Source organism: Macrobrachium nipponense, chromosome 46 (assembly GCF_015104395.2).
Source record: "Macrobrachium nipponense isolate FS-2020 chromosome 46, ASM1510439v2, whole genome shotgun sequence".
Taxonomy (NCBI): domain Eukaryota; kingdom Metazoa; phylum Arthropoda; class Malacostraca; order Decapoda; family Palaemonidae; genus Macrobrachium; species Macrobrachium nipponense.
The window spans coordinates 250796-271054 of NC_061106.1; the positions used below are offsets into that span (position 1 = coordinate 250796).

Here is a 20259-nt window from a genome sequence, read left to right on the forward strand (position 1 = left end):
TGACATGTTTGCATTGTTTAGGTTTAATTTTAATGCTGAAGCTTTTTTAGAATTTATTAACTCTCAGCATCCTAATATTAAGTTCACCATAGAGAGAGAATCTCACAATTCCCTGCCATTTTTAGATTTACTTGTTTCCAGAGACAATAATAGTTTTCATACAGGAATTTACAGAAAGAGTACATTCACAGGCTCAAGGAAAAATTTCTATAGCTCATGTAATTTTAATTTTAAATTAAATGCCCTCTCCGCCCTCCTTCATAAAGCCTTTGTCCTCACTTCCAGATGGGTCTCATTCCACAACGAAATAGATTTTTTAGTAAACTTTTTTAACAACTGTTTCCCCTCAGTGCACTTTTATAGAATTCTCAATAAATTTTCAAACATGAAAATGAACCCCCCCACCTCCTATACATATCGTTCCCAATTTAATCATCTATGCTAAGTTCCTTTTCCTCCATGACAGTTCCTTCAAAAAGAAAGTTATGCAATTAATTAACAATGAATTACCAGCCTTGAATCTAAAATTAATTCCGAAAATTCGATCTCTTTTCAGAGCCAAAGACAGATTAAGCCCGCTTTTGATATCCAACATAGTCTATAAATACACTTCTCCCAGATGTAATCGGGGTACTTATGTTGGATGCACGAAGAGGCTGCTGCAAGTCCGTTTCTGCGCTCACAAAGGAGTCAGTTTCCAAACAGATGCAAACTATCCAATCCAATCCAAACAGATGCAAACTATCCAATCCATTAAAATGAATGGAATTCATTTTAATCAAAACCAATGTACTGAATTTAAATGCCCAGTCCTCGACAGTTCAGTTGTTCATAGCCAAACTACTTGTTTGTTTACTTCAGTTCTGTCTCTCGTCTTTTGTATAGTTTTCTCTCTCTCTCTCTCTCTCTCTCTCTCCTCTCTCTCTCTCTATCTCTCCTCTCTCTCTCCTCTCTGCTCTCTCTCTCTCTCTCTTCCTTCAGTCACTTTCTAACTTTTACTCTGGTAGGTTTGTCACTCCAACCTAATGTTTTGTTGTACAGTAATTTTTACATTTTAAATGTTTTAGTGTTTTAGTTTATAATTTTAAATATACCGTGTTTTATTGGTGACAAGTCTTATGTGGTTGTACTCTTATCAATTCCCCAGCCTTGAAATGCATCGAAGCGATGTGAAATGTCGGCAATAAATTATGCACGTTAAGACATGCCTTTACCTCTGCGCATTGTGATATATATATATATATATATATATATATATATATATATATATATATATATTATATATATATATATATATATATCTAATAAAAGGAGCCTATAAAAACACCAAAATGTAGAGAGAAAAGTACTATATTTCAGAGACTGCTGTCTCTCTCTTCAGGTATAATGAATGAGAAAAGTTTACAGAAAGGTGGTATCTATACCAAGAGATTCGTCCTCAAGTAAGCCAATTTAGGTCACCCCCGCTGATAATCTTCCTTTAATCTTCTTAAGCGTTGGTTGAATGAACACTGCGTAGACGATGTCCGATGTCCAATTCCCTTTTGAGATGTTCATTACCTGCTTCTCTTTTATTAAGGCCGATTCCATCATTTGACTCTTGTACTGGCAGTTGCTGCTATAAATTACACGTGACATATTCCAGTTTATTCTATGGTTATGTTCATTTATATGGTTGAAAATAGCAGAGTTCTGTTGTCCATACCTAACTGACCGTTTGTGTTGTATTAATCTCTGGGGAAGTGATTTACCTGTAAATCCGATGTAAGATTGGTCACAGTCCTGGCATGGGATCTCATATACCCCAGAGTCTTTGGGCGATGTCTTTTGTTGGACGTTAATCAGGGATTTGGCTAAGGTATTTGGGTAGGTAAATGCAAAAGGGTTGGATTTCCAAGGGTGTGAGTTACTCTCTTAATCGTCTCCAGGTGGGGAATTTTTATTTTATTGTTGGGTGTGTCTCTGGTCTTGTCTTTAGGGGGTCGGTAGAAAATTACATTTGCTTTTTGAATGCTTTCTCAATTATATGGTCAGGATACTATAAAGATGAAAGTTGCTTGCGAATTAGTTCAAATTCTTTTTCCAGGAAATCTGGGGAACAAATTCGTAAGGCTCTTAAGAATAGGTTGCTAGCTACACCTATCTTGATAGTATTGTCATGATAGCTAAAGTAGTGAATATATGAAAGTGAGAACGTTGGTTTTCTGTATATGGTAAATTTGTATTCTGTCGTGTCTCTGATTATTAAAACATCAAGAAAAGGAATTTTGTTGTCTGTTTCCCATTCAACTTTAAATTTGATGCTGGGCACTAATGCGTTTAATTTTGAGAGGAATTCATTAAAATTACCCCACTTATTATCCCAAAATGTTAGTATGTCATCCACGTATCTCATCCACAGCATGTTTTTGGGTTTTATTGCATTCAGAGAAGCACATATACCACTTCACAACATAAAACTTTTAAGCCTTGACGTAGACTCCCTATTCACAAAAGTACCAGTACAGGACGTTCTTCAGTTTTTAAGGGAAAATTATCCCCCTATTCAGATCATTTCCCTTTGGCACTTGACAAAATAATAAAGTTAGTTGAATTATGTGGGCAGTGCTAATAAGCGTATTTTCATTCGGGGAATCATTCTACAAGCAAAAATTCGGGTGTAGTATGGGTAGTCCTTTAAGTCCTATTTGAGCCAATCTGTACATGGAATACTTTGAAACTACAGTAATAAATGCAATAAAACCCAAAAACATGCTGTGGATGAGATACGTGGATGACATACTAACATTTTGGGATAATAAGTGGGGTAATTTTAATGAATTCCTCTCAAAATTAAACGCATTAGTGCCCAGCATCAAATTTAAAGTTGAATGGGAAACAGAAAACAAAATTCCTTTTCTTGATGTTTTAATAATCAGAGACACGACCAGAATACAACAAATTTACCATATACAGAAACCAACATTCTCACTTTCATATATTCACTACTTTAGCTATCATGACAATACTATCAAGATAGGTGTAGCTAGCAACCTATTCTTAAGAGCCTTACGAATTTGTTCCCAGATTTCCTGGAAAAAGAATTTGAACTAATTCGCAAGCAACTTTCATCTTTAAAGTATCCTGACCATATAATTGAGAAAGCAATTCAAAAAGCAACGTAATTTTCTACCGACCCCCTAAAGACAAGACCAGAGACACACCCAACAATAAAATAAAAATTCCCCACCTGGAGACGATTAAGAGAGTAACTCACACCCTTGGGAAATCCAACCCTTTTGCATTTACCTACCCAAATACCTTAGCCAAATCCCTGATTAACGTCCAACAAAAGACATCGCCCAAAGACTCTGGGGTATATGAGATCCCATGCCAGGACTGTGACCAATCTTACATCGGACTTACAGGTAAATCACTTCCCCAGAGATTAATAAACACAAACGGTCAGTTAGGTATGGACAACAGAACTCTGCTATTTTCAACCATATAAATGAACATAACCATAGAATAAAACTGGAATATGTCACGTGTATTTATAGCAGCAACTGCCGGTACAAGAGTCAAATGATGGAATCGGCCTTAATAAAAGAGAAGCAGGTAATGAACATCTCAAAAGGGAATTGGACATCGGACATCGTCGACGCAGTGTTCATTCAACCAACGCTTAAGAAGATTAAAGGAAGATTATCAGCGGGGGTGACCTAAATTGGCTTACTTGAGGACGAATCTCTTGGTATAAATACCACCTTTTCTGTAAACTTTTCTCATTCATATACCTGAAGAGAGAGACAGCAGTCTCTGAAATATAGTACTTTCTCTCTACATTTTGGTGTTTTATGGGCTCCTTTTATTAGATGGAATTCTGTTGTTACAGACATTTTACCAGTACCATATCATATATATATATATATATATATATATATTAGATATATATATATATATAATTTATATATATATATAAATATATATAATAATATATATAGACTATATGAATTTTATTTGGGGATTTCATTTTTGAATAAAAAATAAATATATAAATGGAAGTAAAAGAAGCCTCGTACCAAGCAATGAACAGCGTTGTCACTCCTTGTATTTTCCTACTATATCTAGTATTTTGGATTGGATCTAGTAGTCTAGTAGTAGAAGTTTTTTGTTTTTCTTTAAAATCGGACAAATCTAGTAGTATTTTACTACAGAGAAAGGATGTGTATTTTGGATCTCTCTCAGTCTCTCTCTCTCTCTTAGGAAAAGTGCAGGGGGTCCCCTTACCTTTCTCCTATCCCCCTCATCCCATGAGGACCCACCTCCCTATCCCAGCAACCGTTTGCAATACTCTACATTGTAAGGTTTTGCGGTGATCCGGTGCTTATACTTGTTTGATTCCTGTAAATGTACGGGCAACTCACATAACACCCTCTCGCACAAATCCATCTTTTCCCATAATGAGTCGTCCATGGCACCTTCTTCTCTGATTAAATATTCATATATCAGTTAACATTGAGTGTATATTTTCTTTTGCATTTATTTACTCTAGTTAATTAAAGTATTTATTTAGAAGATAAGGCAATCCAGTTGATTATACACCAAATTATCGTGTATCTGAACCAAAATATAATATGATAGTGACGTTAGACTGAGCATTAATCATGGACTGAGAATATGAACGAATCAGATTTAGTTAATGCCTTGAAGGTGTTACTCACATAAAAAAACACCTTGAAATCATGGCGCTCAGAAGTATATGAATGGCATGACGAGTGCTATGGACCGTATTCGGTTGCAGAAGGTTTGGCAAGGTCTGTGGATGCTTAAATAAGACTCCCTCGCATTGCATCTGTACCAGCAGAAAATGCTGATGAATACTTTAAGAGATCTATCTGGTTTCCATCCTTAAATTCTGTGATCGAATCATTATAAACATGGTTTACTGACCACAGTCTTCTAGTACAAAAAATGATTGCACTTATACCGTCAGAAATAAAGGATAGTAACTGGGAGGATATTCAGGATTCTGCAAAATATTATGCTGATTTACTTGCAATTTCTGATGAAGAAGTAGTTAGAAATGAATATTTTGACTGGAAAGAATTTTGCTCTGGTCTTCCTAAATCAGACATCCCAAGTTCCCCTTTAGAAGCACTTGACATTATTCCAGGACGATTTAACTGTATCAAGAATCTCTTGTTGATATTATGCACAGTTCCAGTAACAACTTGCACCGCTGAAAGATCCTTTAGTGCTATGAAAATTTTAAAGAATTATTTAAGAAACAGAATGACTGATGAAAGACTGACTGGACTAGCACTTCTCTATATTCACCCTGACATTGATATAGACAATGATCAAGTAATTAATAAATTTGCTCATGGCAAAAAAAAGAAAAATTGATTTTGCCTTATAGAAATATTGAAAGAAAAATTCAGTTAATTTCTAAGTAATTGATTCATATCTGTTTTTATTGCAAAATATTTTGAATTGAGTCAACTGAAGTACAAAAGTAGTACAAAATTACATAAGAAATAATATTAAATTCAAAAATTTATGTAGCAAAACCTTAATTAAATGGATCTATCTGTAGGGCACATGTTCTTATGTAATGGTTGATGATCCATTTCCTTATTCTCACAATATTCCAAGAAATGATGTAGAGGTGTAATTCAAAATATACATGTGTGAAGGAAAATTTAAAATATATTATTTCTATTATAATATTGATTCTGTTTCTGTTTTTCTCAATATAACGGTGAAGCTTCAAAGTTACATTGATAAATTTCTAAACATTAGGTACTATTGAGAAATCAACATTTTTTTTCATCTTGTAGCTATATCACTGAATTTTATTGCGACAAGGATTGCCTGTAGTATGATGTAGTAGTGTAGGCTATAGCCTACTAGCCAGTCAGTAACATTTTTCAGGAAGTTAAGTTGCTTATGAAAGCACCCTAAAAGCTGTGGCTAATTGTGATTTCATTTAATTTAATGATGTAAAAGTTAACATTTAATAAATGTTACTAAATCGATGCCATGTAACTTAACCTCTAACATTTACTCATGGGATCGCAAGATCCCCCCGGCAACCCCCCCACAAAAAATTTCTGGATCGGTCCTGTCTCTCTGCAGTGGATTCCAGAGACCCCCCACCTCGTTGAGGATGGGGAGAGAGTGAAGAGGGCTTGTGAAGACCCTGTTGGAGGAAGAATATCGAGAGGGAGACACATAATAAGATGGTGAGATAAAATAAAGAAAGATATGGAGGAAAGAGGTTTGGTGGAGGATGATGTCTTTAATAAGCGGCAGTGGAGAAGGTGCATCAGGCAACTGACCCCTTAACGTAGGGATAACGGTGGGAAAGATCCTTCTTGAGGTCTCCCTTCTGCATTGGAGACAAAAGTCTTTCAAAGAAAATGGAGGCTATTTTGTAAAGGTCTGAGAACCTAAGATTCATGGCAGTTGCATGAGAGGATCAATTCAAGGACGAAGTGGTGAAGGAGATATGTGCTGAGCAGTGGGTGGAAAAAAGACTGTGATCTAAAAAATCTTGATGGTGTGTATAAGAGACGAGAAGCAGCTGACTATAAATAGCACAAGTAGACAAAGCAGAAGAGGGACAATCAAGAAGGCTCTTTTATATCGTGGACAAAAACCATGAATGAACACTAAAATCTAAATGAAGGCCTCCACTAGCACCTAATTCACCGAGAAATCAAGTGACACAATAAAACACCTTATAGCTTATCAATTTGCTCAACATTCTGATTTGCTACTCATTAGTTGCTGGCACCAAGACCAACACCTAGAAACTTTATAACATAGATAAAATAAGGATTCTCTGGATATAAATTTTTATGCATGATTTCAGATGCAGAAGACTAGTTTTCAGCAGACCCTGGCCCCATTTAACTCTATCAGTTATTAAGCCTTGGCAGGCCCCATCTACCCAAGAGCTACATCTGTGAAAAGCAATATTACTTCACACCACGTTGATAAATTACTAATCAAAATATTACTCACTCTGGTGTCATTTTAATCAGATTATTTGTACTTTGGTATGTTGACTTTTAAAACAGTGTCTCTGTAACAAGGTGAAAACTGCCAAAAATTTAAGTCAGTGTAGCGTGAATAACTTACAGACTGGGTTTTGAACAATGTGTTTGTGTCAATACATGACTAAAGATTCAACAAAGCTTATATCAAATACTACACATAATTTAGGGACATTCTGCAATTACTTCACTATTTTATCACTTACCTAGAGTATGTTGTTGAGGAAAATAACCTTGATGCTAAAGAAAACACGTTCCTTTGCAGATTATCAGAGATCATCCATAACAAAACAAGTTATCTGTGGCAAAGAAATGTGATCTCCATCAGCACATAGATGTTTTCTATACACAATACAGTATCAATGAGACTGTACACTAAGCACTTGCAGACTTAACGCTAATGTTAGAATAATGCAGAGCAAAACGTGTGAAAAAATCTAATGTTCCTGGGTACTTCCACATTAATATAAACTAAAAATGTCATTTTAAAATTTGTTACTTTCAATAAACATTACAAAATAAAAATATATTGCAAAACTAGTAAAAAGCTTTATTTGCAAATGTTTACATATACACCACTGTTACAGACCAAGATCTGCTCAGGTTCTTTAATATAATAAACAAAAAGGGTTCAACACCAACAATTGAAACTCAGGATACAAATATAGAAAGAAATTCAAACAGAACAGAAATTTATTTACAAGCTTATTAACAAAGGTAAATGCATAATGGTTTCTCCTATTTACATAACAAAATTAACTCTGACAATATGTAAAATGGGGAATAGTGCAGTAATGAAATACTTGCTGCCCAGTTTTGCAGATGTCTAAATCAGTGCTCAAAGCGAGGGCTTCACAAAAGGGTACAGTAGAAACTTCTTGACTTCGTAATGCAGAAAATCTTGAAACTTGAAGGACGGGTTACTCCTCAAAACCTCTTGTAGGACGTTTCTTCTTTGAAGGGTTGCTCAATGTCGGGATCTCTCTCTCTTCTCTCTCTCTCTCTCTCTCTCTCTCTCTCTCTCTCTCTCTAATATTATATAAAATATTAGAGAAAATAGTGGATATATACCGACCGAAGAAAAGTAAACATCATTCATGCATACCAAGAGACAGAAGGATCTTGTTCCAGAAAATCAGAAAGTGGAAAAAAAGGTCTTGCAAAAGAAAAAAATGCATGGAAAGTTATAGAACTAAAAAGTAAGATAGAAAATGCAGAACAAAAGATTATACAATCAAAAGAAAATGAAAAACGGGACTTGGAAGAAAAAAACCCTATTAAATATCAAGCAAAACCCCAAAACTATTATACTCATATGCGAAGAAGATGAATAAAAGAAGAATAGAAAATAGGCCCTCTGAGAATTGAAGGGAGATTAACGAATGAAAAAAAGGAAATTTGCAACATACTGGCAGAACGATATAAAGAGAGAATTCACCCCTAGAATAGATAATGAAAGATAATGATATAGAAGTAAGGGACGAAAATAGTGAATATTTAGCTGACATAGAAATTAATGAAGCTGATATTGTGCAGGCAATTAATGAAATTAAAAATGGAGCTGCTGCAGGGCCTGATGGAGTCCCTGCTATTTTGTTAAAGAAAGTAGTTCATTCTATCGCAAAGCCACTTGCAATATTATTAAGACAAAGTGTAGATACAGGCAAGATTTATGATGAGCACAATTAGCAATATATCACCCCTACTTTCAAAAGTGGATCAAGATAGAGGCAAGTTAATTATAGGCTGTGAGTCTAACATCACATATTATGAAAGTGTATGAAAGGGTAATGAAGAAAAATATTATGAAACAGTGAATAAAAAATAATTTGTTTAATATAGACACACGGTTTCGTACCCGGAAAAAGTACACAAACCCAACTGTTAGTCCACCGTGAGAAACATATTCAAAAATATGAAAAGCGGAAATGAAACAGATGTGGTTTATCTAGACTTTGCAAAAGCTTTTGACAAAGTAGACCATAATATATTAGCGAAGAAAATTAGAAAACACAATATCGTAGATAAAGTAGGAAGATGGTTAAAAGAATTTTTACACTACAGAAAACAGATAGTTGTTGCAAACGATGAGAAATCGGATGAAACCAAGGTAATATCCGTGTGCCACAAGGTACGGTGTTAGCTGCAATACTGTTTGTTATTATGATTGAAGGACATAGACAGTAATGTTAAGGATTCGGTAGTGAGTAGTTTCGCTGATGACACAAGAATAAGTAGAGAAATTACTTGTGATGAAGATAGGAACGCCTCTACAAAGAGACCTTGAACCAAAGTATATGATTGGGCAGAGGTAAATAGGATGGTAATTTTTACTAACTCTGATAAATTTGAATCAATAAATTATGGAGACAGAGAAGGAAAGCTTATATGCATATAGGGGACCTAATAATGAGACAATCACAAATAAGGAAGCAGTTAAAGACCTTGGTGTGATGATGGAATGAGGAACATGTTATGGCAATGATCAAATAGCAATTCTTTTGGCAAAAATGTAAAGCAAAAATGGGAATGTTGTTACGGCACTTCAAAACAAGAAAAGCTGAACACATGATTATGCTTTATAAATCATATGTTCATAGTCCACTTGAATATTGCAATATGATATGGTACCACACTATCAAAAGGATATTGCACAAATAGAGAGTGTACAAAGGTCCTTTACAGCTAGAATAGAAGAAGTTAAGGACCTTGACTACTGGGAAAGACTACAATCCTTAAAAATTATATAGTCTAGAAAGGAGAAGAGAACGCTACATGATAATTCAGGCATGGAAACAGGATAAGAAGGAATAAACAGAAAATTATCATGGAACTAAAACATATCAGAAAGAGCAAGCAGAGGTTAGATTAAATAGTGGACCCCCAAAACTTATACCAGGAAAAAATGAAGGAAAAGCGCACAAAGGACATTAATCCACTACGCAACCAAGCATCGATAATGCAGTGCTTATCAATGCGTTTGTCCAGACTCATCTGAGGAATATATCAGGAGTGAGCGTAGATGTGTTTAAGAATAAGCTCGACAAATATCTAAACTGCATCCCAGACCATCCAAGATTGGAAGATAGCAAAATATACCGGAAGATGTACTAGCAACTCTCTGGTAGACATTAGAGGTGCCTCACACTGAGGGACCTGGGGCAACCCGACGAACTGTAAGGTCTGTAAGGTAAGGTCTCTCCAACTACGGACGACTTTGTTACTGTTCACTCTCTCTCGTGCATCCTCTTCCTCTCTTATCCTTCGTCTCTTCCTTCTTCTCTTATCTTCTGATGATCGATTCTTCTGCTTCCTCAGGGTCATGTACATATATATATATATATTATATATATGTATATATTCTATATATATATATATATAAATATATATATATATATATGTGTGTGATATATATAATATATATATATATTATATTATATTATATATATATATATATATATAATATATATATATATATATATATAATATGTGTGTGTGTGTGTGGTGTGTCGATCTTGGGGTGGGACTGAAAGGGAGGAGCTAACCAGCAAACGTCATCATCTCTCAACAGGAACTTTTTAGAAGGATCTAGATGAAATGTTACATCATATAAGCGGCGTTTCTAACGACAGGCCGCATGCTGGAGGTTCCATGGAACACACCTCAGTATTCTTGAAACAATCATGAGAACAGATGTCTGAAACACGTGGGGAAATTCCTCCTTGCCACAGACCTACTCAAAGAAGATACACTTTCCTTTCCTTTAATATGTTTCTTCACTATAGAGCGATTACCATGACACGTTCCCCCAAATGGAAAAAAATTAAATCACTGATTTCATTTTTTTTTAAAGAAACAAGAATCAAACAACAGGGGAACAATTCTGCATAAAGCTTCAACTCAGTTAAACAGGCACACTTCCCCATTCATTCCCCCAACCGTGCAAAAATAGAAAAACGGTCATCAGGCTACTCATTCAGAAAAATCTCTAGAGAGGCTATCAGCCATAACATTTTCCTTTCCTCTTAATTTTTCCTTTTCTGAACTGATTAAAAACTTGAATTCTTAAGCACCTCTGAGTTTTTCTCAAAACTAATTTCTCTCTGTGACACCGTTACTGTGGGCATGGGTGGTAGTCACTGCGCAAGCGTTCGTTGTATTCCTTGAGCAAGTTTACATGCACCCACTTTGCTCTACACTTACCCATTTAGATTTCCCCTCTTTTCTAAAATTGAAAAAGGACCTTCGAACTTATAAGATAAAGAGGGACCTTCTCTCTGAACTAATACTAAAACTATCTCTCACACAGAAACTTCTCTCTTTCGCTCAAAGATCATGTTTCCTTTTAGTTCCCCCTAGACTTTCACTCTCGTTCGCCTTCACTAGTTGCCAAGCATCTCTTAAATTGTTTTTATAATACTCTAGATTAGTTATGTAGTCCTCTCTACCTTCTCTAAGCATTAAAATACATTTCAACATTTCCAATGGACCTTTAGCAGAGTGACTGAAAACCAGCTCAAAAGGACTAAATCCTGTAGTGTCATTCCCAACCGTAAAGCTAACAAAACAAAAGGTGACTTTTCTTTCCAGTCACGTTCAAAGTATTACACAGTTTTCCCATACAACTCTTTAACGTTTGGTGAAACCGCTCCACAATGCCTTGTGATTCAGGGTGATAAGGTGTGGAAGTTAGGAGTTTAATATCTAACTTTTTCTTTCTATCCCTGAAATATTTGGATATAAAAGTATTGCCATTATCACTGTATAATACGAGGCAGACCAAACATAGAAAAATAATCTAACAAGCGTTTAACTACGGTCCTTGCGTTACAGCTTCTTACGGGTATCGCCTCTGGATAGCGAGTTGGTCTATCAATGATTGCCAACAGATATATACTCCCTCCCTTACTTCTAGGCAACGGTCCAACCATATCGATAACAACATTCTCAAAAGGTTCGCCTTCTAAAGGAATATTACACAACGGAGGTCTGGGAATTACTTGATTCAGTTTTCCGGCAATTTGGCATTCATGACAGCTTAAAACATACCTCTTCATGTCACTTCTTATTTTAGGCCAAAAGTACGTGCTACTAATACACCTGAAAGTTTTATTTACTCCCAAATGTCCTTGCTTATCGTGCGCTAACTTCAAAACTAGTTCACGAAACTTCCTAGGAACCACTAATTGTTCGGTGACTTCCTCTGTACTACCTGACTTAGGACGAACATAACAACACAAAACTTCGTCTTTTAAACAAAACGTTTCCTTACACACATTTTCGAGATCATCATCCAGCTCACATTCAAAAATTCAAGTTAGTGTCTCATCCTCTCTCTGAAACTTGACTAGCTCATCCTTATTCAAAAGGTTAGTGCCTAATTCATCACAGTAACTATTACTTGATTCCACTACATTGACTACGTTATTCTTGACAGCTACACCTTCAGCTTGGCTATCAGCCACACTCACGTCAAGATCAACCTTGCCACCTCTATCACACTCGTTCAAATCCACGAACAAACTATGACCGTAGTCTATGTCTGTATCTAAACCTTACCTAGTTACTATTCAGGCACTGGAATCTCTCTCACAACAGAATTCACATACTTGGATAACACTAAGTCATTACCGACAATAATGTCAACACCATCAACGGGCATACTATCCACGACTGCTAGTTTCACCTCTCCTTGACACTATCTGACTTTCCAAATTTACCTTCAACAAAGGACAAATAACACAAGTGTTTGGAAATCCACCTAACATGACTTTTTCTTCCATGTTGATTTCTTCCTGGTTTGGCACACACTCTCTCCTAATTAGGGCGACAGCAGCTCCTGTGACCCAAACCAAGACTATTTCTCTCAAATCTCCTACAAGAGAGGAAACTACACCTTTTGACAGAAATTCTCCATAAAATTTCCTAGTTTCTCTCATCACATCATTCCTACTTGGCGAAAGGTTAACTAGAGACACTGGTTTCTTAACATCCTTCCTTTCGACTGCACAACTTCTCGCCAAATGCCTTTTTCTCCTTAACACCAGAAACAAGTTAATTCTGAGCTACTAATTGCCACTTTATTCTTACAAACCTTAAGCCGGCCACTCCCGTCAGATGGGATCTGTAATGCCTGATCGAAATGGGCGGGGTTTAAGCAAGTTTGAATGTAAGTGGGGTGTTTTTTAGTCAAGACAGATCTGATCAAGCCTGGAAGTCAAGCGGCGGGATCGACAAACCTGACAGTTGAGGTTTGAATGAGCAATCTTTACGGTCCGACACAACCAGTCAAATAGGGGTCTTTCAGATTAAGTCTTTCAGAAACTGATAGTTTGACCGTGACTGGTGTCTTCGACGAGGCTTGATGAAAAACTAGCAGGTTCTGTTTACTAAGAAAACTTAACTTTTCTAATTTCTTTACATACTGAATATTGTAAAATTTTATATAATTGCAATTTACCTTTATGGAGTGTAAACAAAATTAAATTATATTAAACTTTCATCCACCACAGTGATGATGGAGACTGAAGAACGGAGCGTTTCTAGATCCTGGAGTAAACAATCAGGTTTCAAAGAACCAAATTATGTTTTATATATATATATGTATATATATATAATATATATATATATATATATATATATATATATATATATATATATATATATATCTATATATATATATAGTATATATATATATATATATATTATATATATCTAATGTCTTATCGCTTGGCGATAGACTTTTTGTGTTCTCCTTACGACTGTCATTCGTAAGTATTTTTTGGTTCCTCTCATCTCCCTTGGATATCTTAGTAGAGAGGTTCTTTCTTGACTAGAGGAGATGATTCAAACAGGCAAGTTGAACAAGATAACAACTTTATTCTGTAACTCCATACTAGGAGATGCAGCTCGGTCGGAAGACCGATATGTTTGATCGCTGGCGTGGAACTGCCATTCTAAAGCATCGCGTCGATAGCGGAACATTAGCTATCTCAGCAATTCATATAAAAAACATACGTAGTCCGCCGGCTCGGAAGTTACAAGTTTCCGGCGTAGGTTAACAGGTCAACCGCTTCCCATGGAAGTTGTGTGCAAAGTTATCATAAACATAAAAATGTTGACAAAGCTTAGAGCTAGATCAGGGCTACTGCAGACAGCGCATAGCGTAATCTAGGTCTGCTTTGGTCCACGTAGAACCCTCCTAATGTCCATGGGACCCCAGGGTTCATTGGTTATATTTTTACAGATCTTGTAAATTATAATTATATGTAATTATTAACATTAGGCTCGGACACTGCTACCTATTCAAGCCTTGAATAACAAAAAAAAATTACTTTAAACATTGTTCATAGGAGCGTGCTCGTAACATACGTCTAGGTATAACATAATAAGTGATTAAATGCATAAAAAGGTTCTGTTACATACCCTTGTTGACATATTCATAAACAAAGATAAATGCATGGAAAATATAGATCCATGTTTGGTAAATACCTAATGATTAGGGTACCCAATAATAATAAAAAGGTAAAAATCAAAACATGTATACATGATTAATATGATAACAGGTAACCTGATTAAGAATAATGGTTACTAAATACTGATTATAGCATGATCATGGATAATTGTTAAAGAGTACTTGACACTCTTGTATAGATAAATATAATTGTACAATGGTATAATAGTATAACTATGGAAATCTGCAGAAAAGCAATATATAGGGCTGATATTTTATTAGGTGCCCGAAAAATATATTAATGTATAATATTGGGCTATAATACTTTATTAGGCGCCCTGGAGATACTTTAACTGTTCAAATGCAAAGGCGTGAGTCATTCTTGTCCTACATTTTTGCCAGCATACGGACCGCTTTTCACACACAACACAATTCCAGACAATTCCCTAGGCACGAACTGAAGTGGCCAGGTTCAGGCGGCCCTAAACGCAAACGACTTGAGTTTAACGGGTACGTCATCTAGACGGGCCAGTACGTTCCCTTGGAGATCCCTTCTTGTTTACGCCTCAAGCCTACGCCAAGCAAAGATGTTGACGGGCGATAACCAATATGGCCGTCACGCTGAACACGGCTAGCAGAATGTGAGTAGCGAAGATTTTCTCCACCTGCAGTAAGTCGGTGACGCGTGGGTCATCTCAGCCAGTTGCGTCAAACGATGAGTACTCGCGCGTTTATGGGAGAGGTAGTGATGGGATGATTGTGGTTAGCCCACGTTGTAGTTCGCGAAATACGCCTTCTCACGTATTATCGTGTTTGACCCCTCTGACGGTATAGTTTGTAGTTGTCCCTGTACAACCATCGGCTGCTACGAAGATAGGGGCATGGGCGGTGGTACTGTCCGGACACACGACGTCGAATCCGGCCTTATCATAACGGATCAGGAACCATTATTCATCCTGTAATTGAATTTATTACCGTAAAAGGGATAAACGTTTCCCCAGACAACCTTCGCTTGTATGAGAGAGAGAGCCGTTTAGCACTATGTCTAACTCACATGAATCCGTTGATATAGGATAGAATTCAAAAGAGTCAGCTGTACAAATTTTATTATTCATGGCTTCTGAACAGTGAGTGAGTTTATCTAAGTCTTTAATGATTGTAAATGATTTCTTATCAGAAGAAATCAGTACATGCCCCGTTAAATTGGATATTACTGGATTGATTATTCGTCATGAAAGTAGGAAACGGTGCTATTTTGTATGATTGCCAAGCATCGGAAGAATCAAAAGGAATTGTGATCATAATTCTATAATTTTCAACGCTGACTGATATTAGGCTATAATAGAATTCTACTTTATGGGCATCTAATAAAGGAATATAACCTAGCTTCTCCCGTCCGTTTTCCAAAGTTAACGTCAGATCTTTAATAGGCATGAGGTGAGGAGATAAACACACCCTTTGTTGCTAACGTAATTGCTTCTACGTAATCTTTTGACTTTTCAATAAAATGTGATAATTTCACACGGATACGATCTATTTTCGAACTATAGTAAGCTAAAGTAGCCAGCAAGTGTTGAACTTCCATGACCTGATCGATATTATTTGAATGTTCATTAACGATATTCATTATTTGATTGATCGAAGATAACTGGCTGCGAAGTTCAGATAAGGCCAGTTCGGTTTTGTGTTGCAAAAACTCAATTCTTTTATTTTGATTATTTATCTTGAGGCGATTTGAGATTCCTAAGCCGAGATTCGCAACTGATCCTAAGATGTTTATAGTCCAGCTAGAATAAGCGGGGTTGCGGCAGTTCAAGAGTATTGTGCCGCACAGACCACATCAGCAGGTCACGAGCGAGTTCTTCTGCCTCGGCGGTTTTATTTTGTATGTCATAAGACAACATTTCCGCGACGCTTAGTGTTTGAGCTAGTGAAATCTCTGAGTTAGCATGAAAATTACGTTCATGCATTTCCTTAAGGGAAATACCAAACCTCATCAGGTCATTCTTTAAGTTTAAGGACGTCATCTTCAGGTAAGAAAATAGCATGCAATAATCTACTTCGATAACAATATTACTTGACACGATGAATACATCATCGATTCTCTCGATAATCGAGCCATGATTAAATTCTATTTCTTTCGTCCTAGCGCTCTTTCCATACAACAAAGATGTCTGAATACACAATATCACTCCTAACAATAACAGATTTCATTTTTGAAACCTGCAATAAGTAAAACATGTTATTGTTATTATACAATTAAGTTTGTTCATACTTACCTGGCAGATAATATATATAGCTGTATTTTCTGACGTCCGACAGAAATTTCAAAACTCGCGGCACACGCAGTGGGCGGCCGGAGGTGGTAGTACCATTCCCGCCGCTGGGAGGCGGATATCAGGAACCATTCCCATTTTCTATTCATATTTTTATTAATGCCACTGTCTCCTGAGGGGAGGAGGGCGGGCACTTTAATTATATATATCTGCCAGGTAAGTATGAATAACAAACTTAATTGTATAATAACAATAACATTTTGTTGTTCATGGCCACTTACCTGACAGTATATATATAGCTGAATCTACACCTTCGGATGGTGGGGAAAGACAGAATAGGATTTTTGGGAAACTAAAATTAAGTAGATGATATACATCTTGGTTCCTTACCTGTTTGCAAAGTAGACTATGTGATTACTGTCACGTAAGGCTGCTTTTGCTTAATTACAGAGTTGCCAGCCAGGTGGAGACCTGTAGTGCTGGTGCGCTCTGGATGATCTGTCAACGGGCGTGCGAGACCTCAGCGTGACAAGATCATCGAGGCCATACAAATGAGGGCAACGAAGCAACTGACCACCACCTGACCAACTATACACAAACCCCTTAAAACTAGCTAACGGATGGGAGATCTTCACATAAGGACTCACCACAACCTAAAAAACACAACAACCTAACTTAACCTAACTAAGGAATAGGGAAAGAGCTACTTCCGGACCCCAATACTGTGTCCGCAGAAAACGTATGGCCCAGTGCATTGCAATCGTCATAGATCGTTTCTCACATCCCTTAGGTAATGTGAGGCGAAGACGGAGTTGCTCCTCCAAAAGGTACAATCGAGGATGTCCTTGATTGACATGTTCTTTTGGAAGGCAAGAGAGGTAGCGACGGCTCGTACTTCGTGCGCTTTTACTCGGAGAGGCTCAAATCAGTCTTCTGAAAAGATGAATGAGCCTCCCGAATGGTGTCCCTTAAAAAGAAAGCCACTGCATTCTTTGATAAAGGTAACTCTGGCCTCTTCACAGAGCACCAGAGGTTACCTGAGGGACCTCTAACCTCTTTAGTTCTATGCACGTAGAACTTGAGAGCCCTTACCGGGCAAAGGACTCTCTCTGGTTCTTGGCCCACTAGACTTGACATACCTTTGATCTCAAAAGTCTTCGGCCAGGGTTCGAAGGATTTTCATTCTTTGCCAAGAAAGATGGGTTCAACGAGCAGACAGCATTGTCCCCTTGAAGCCCATTAACTTGCTAAACCTCTTGAATTTCACTAACTCTCTTAGCCGTCGCAAGAGAAGTTAGGAAAAGAGCCTTCCTTGTCAGATTCCGAAGAGAGACGCTGTCTGAAGCGGTTCGAAAGTGTCCGACATCAGGAATTTCAGGACTACGTCAAGGTTCCATGATGGAGGTCTCGTTTGAGGAACCTTCAAGGTCTCCAAAGACTTCAAAAGGTCATGAAAGATCCTTGTTGTCAGACAGGTCTAGGCCTCTGTGCCTAAAAACGCTGACAACATACTTTTGTATCCCTTGATGGTAGGGACCGCTAATTTCTGCACATTTCTGAGAAATAGCAGAAAATCAGCTATCTGGTTCACAGAGGTCGAGGAAGAGGAAACTCCCTCCTTTTTACACCATGCCCTGAAGGAAGCCCACTTCGACTGGTAGACAGCTCTGTGGAAGCACGTCTCGCATGTGCGATTGCTCTCGCAGCTGCCTTCGAAAAAAACCTCTCGCTCTGGCCAACTTTTCGATAGTCTGAAACGCAGTCAGACTCAGAGCAGAGGTTTTGTGAAACCTTTCGAAGTGAGGCTGTTTGAGTAGATCTTTCCTCCAGGGCAATGTCCTTGGAAAGTCTACCAGGAAAGACATGACCTCTGTGAACCATTCCCTTGCTGGCCACATCGGAGCGATCAGGGTGAGCCTTGTCCCTTCCGATGGCCGCAAACTTCCTCATGACTTCCCCCACCGAATCTTGAATGGTGGGAAGGCATAAAGGTCCAGGCCCGTCCAATTCCAAAGCAAACGCGTCCACTGCGATTGCTTCTGGATCCAGGACCGGGGAGACAGTAAAGAGGAAGTCTCTTGTTCCTTGACGTTGCGAATAAGTCGACCAGTGGACTCCCCACACGTCCACAGGTCTCAGTCGACAAACGTCCTCGTGCAAGGTCCATTCCGTCGGAAGGACTTGGTCCCGACGACTGAGGAGGTCTGCCCTGACGTTTTGCACACCTGCAATGAATCTCGTCAGGATCGTTACCTCTTTCCTTTTTGCCCACAGCAGAATCTCTCTCGCTAGGGAGTACAACGCTCTGGAGTGTGTACCTCCCTGGTTTTTTAATAAGCGAGTGCTGTGGTATTGTCGAGTTTATCTGAACAACCTTGTTCTCCAAACTCTTCTCGAAGAACTGCAGGGACAGAAACACTGCTGCCAGTTCTTTTACATTTATATGCCAGGCTACCTGTTCCCCTCTCCAGGAGCCTGACACTTCCTTCCCCCCTAGCGTTGCTCACCCCCCATCCTGTGATGGAAGCGTCTGAGAACAACACTAGGTCGGGGCTCAAAAGACTTAGGGACACACCCTCTTGCAGTTTCTGAGGGTGTTCCAACCACCAATCTTAGGTGGTTCTTGATCGGAATCGAAAATCCTCAATACTGCCTCGAGATCGTCTTTTGCCTTCCACTCTTCTGCCAAGAAGAATTGGAGAGGCCTGATGTGCAGTCTTCCCAAGGAAACAAAACCTTTCCAGCGAGGAAATGGTCCCCCAGCAGACTCATCCATTCCCTCGCCGAGCAAGTCTCTTTCCTTAGAAAAGGCTGAGATCTTTTTCTAAGCCTAGAAGCTGACGTTCCTGGGACGGAAACGCTCGAAAAGCCATGAATCCATCTGAATCCCCAGATACACGATGGACTGTGTGGGTCAGATGCGACTTTTCGAGGTTGAACAAGAAGTCCCAGGGACTTCGCTAAGGCTAAAGTGAACTGCAAGTCCTTCAGACACTTCTCTCTCGACGACGCTCTGATCAGCCAGTCGTCTAGATATAGGGAAACTCTTATTCCCGAAAGAGTGTAGCCACCTCGCTACGTTCTTCATCACTACTGTGAACACCATCGGAGCCGTGGTGTGGTCAGTCCGAAGCACATCGCTCTGAACTGCCAAACTTTGTTGGTCAAGACAAATCTTAGATATTTTCTTGACAGAGGGTGGATCGGGATGTGGAAGTACGCGTCCTGCAAGTCCAAAGATACCATCCAGTCGCCCGGGTCTCCAACGCTCCCAGAACAGAATGAGGCGTCTCCATCGTGAATTTGATCTTTTCCACGAACAGATTGAGCCTGCTTACATCTAGAACTGGACCGCCAAACCTGACGACTGCTTTGGTACTAGGAAGATTCTGTTGTAGAAACCTGGAGACCCCAGGTCCGCGACTTGTTCCACCGCTCTTTTGTCGATCATCTGTTGAAGGAGATCGAACAAGACTTTCTTCTTTTC

General features: G+C 38.2%; 1 protein-coding gene across 1 annotated transcript in view; it reads right to left on the reverse strand.

Moving 5' to 3' along the window:
• The window catches only part of LOC135214720 (zinc finger protein OZF-like), a 100201-nt gene that overhangs the window by 58163 nt on the left and 21779 nt on the right, over positions 1-20259 (reverse strand). Inside the window, exon 2 of the mRNA XM_064249048.1 lies at positions 7250-7342. The gene's annotated coding sequence lies outside the window, so the exon portion shown is untranslated. The remainder of the gene's footprint in view (positions 1-7249; positions 7343-20259) is intronic.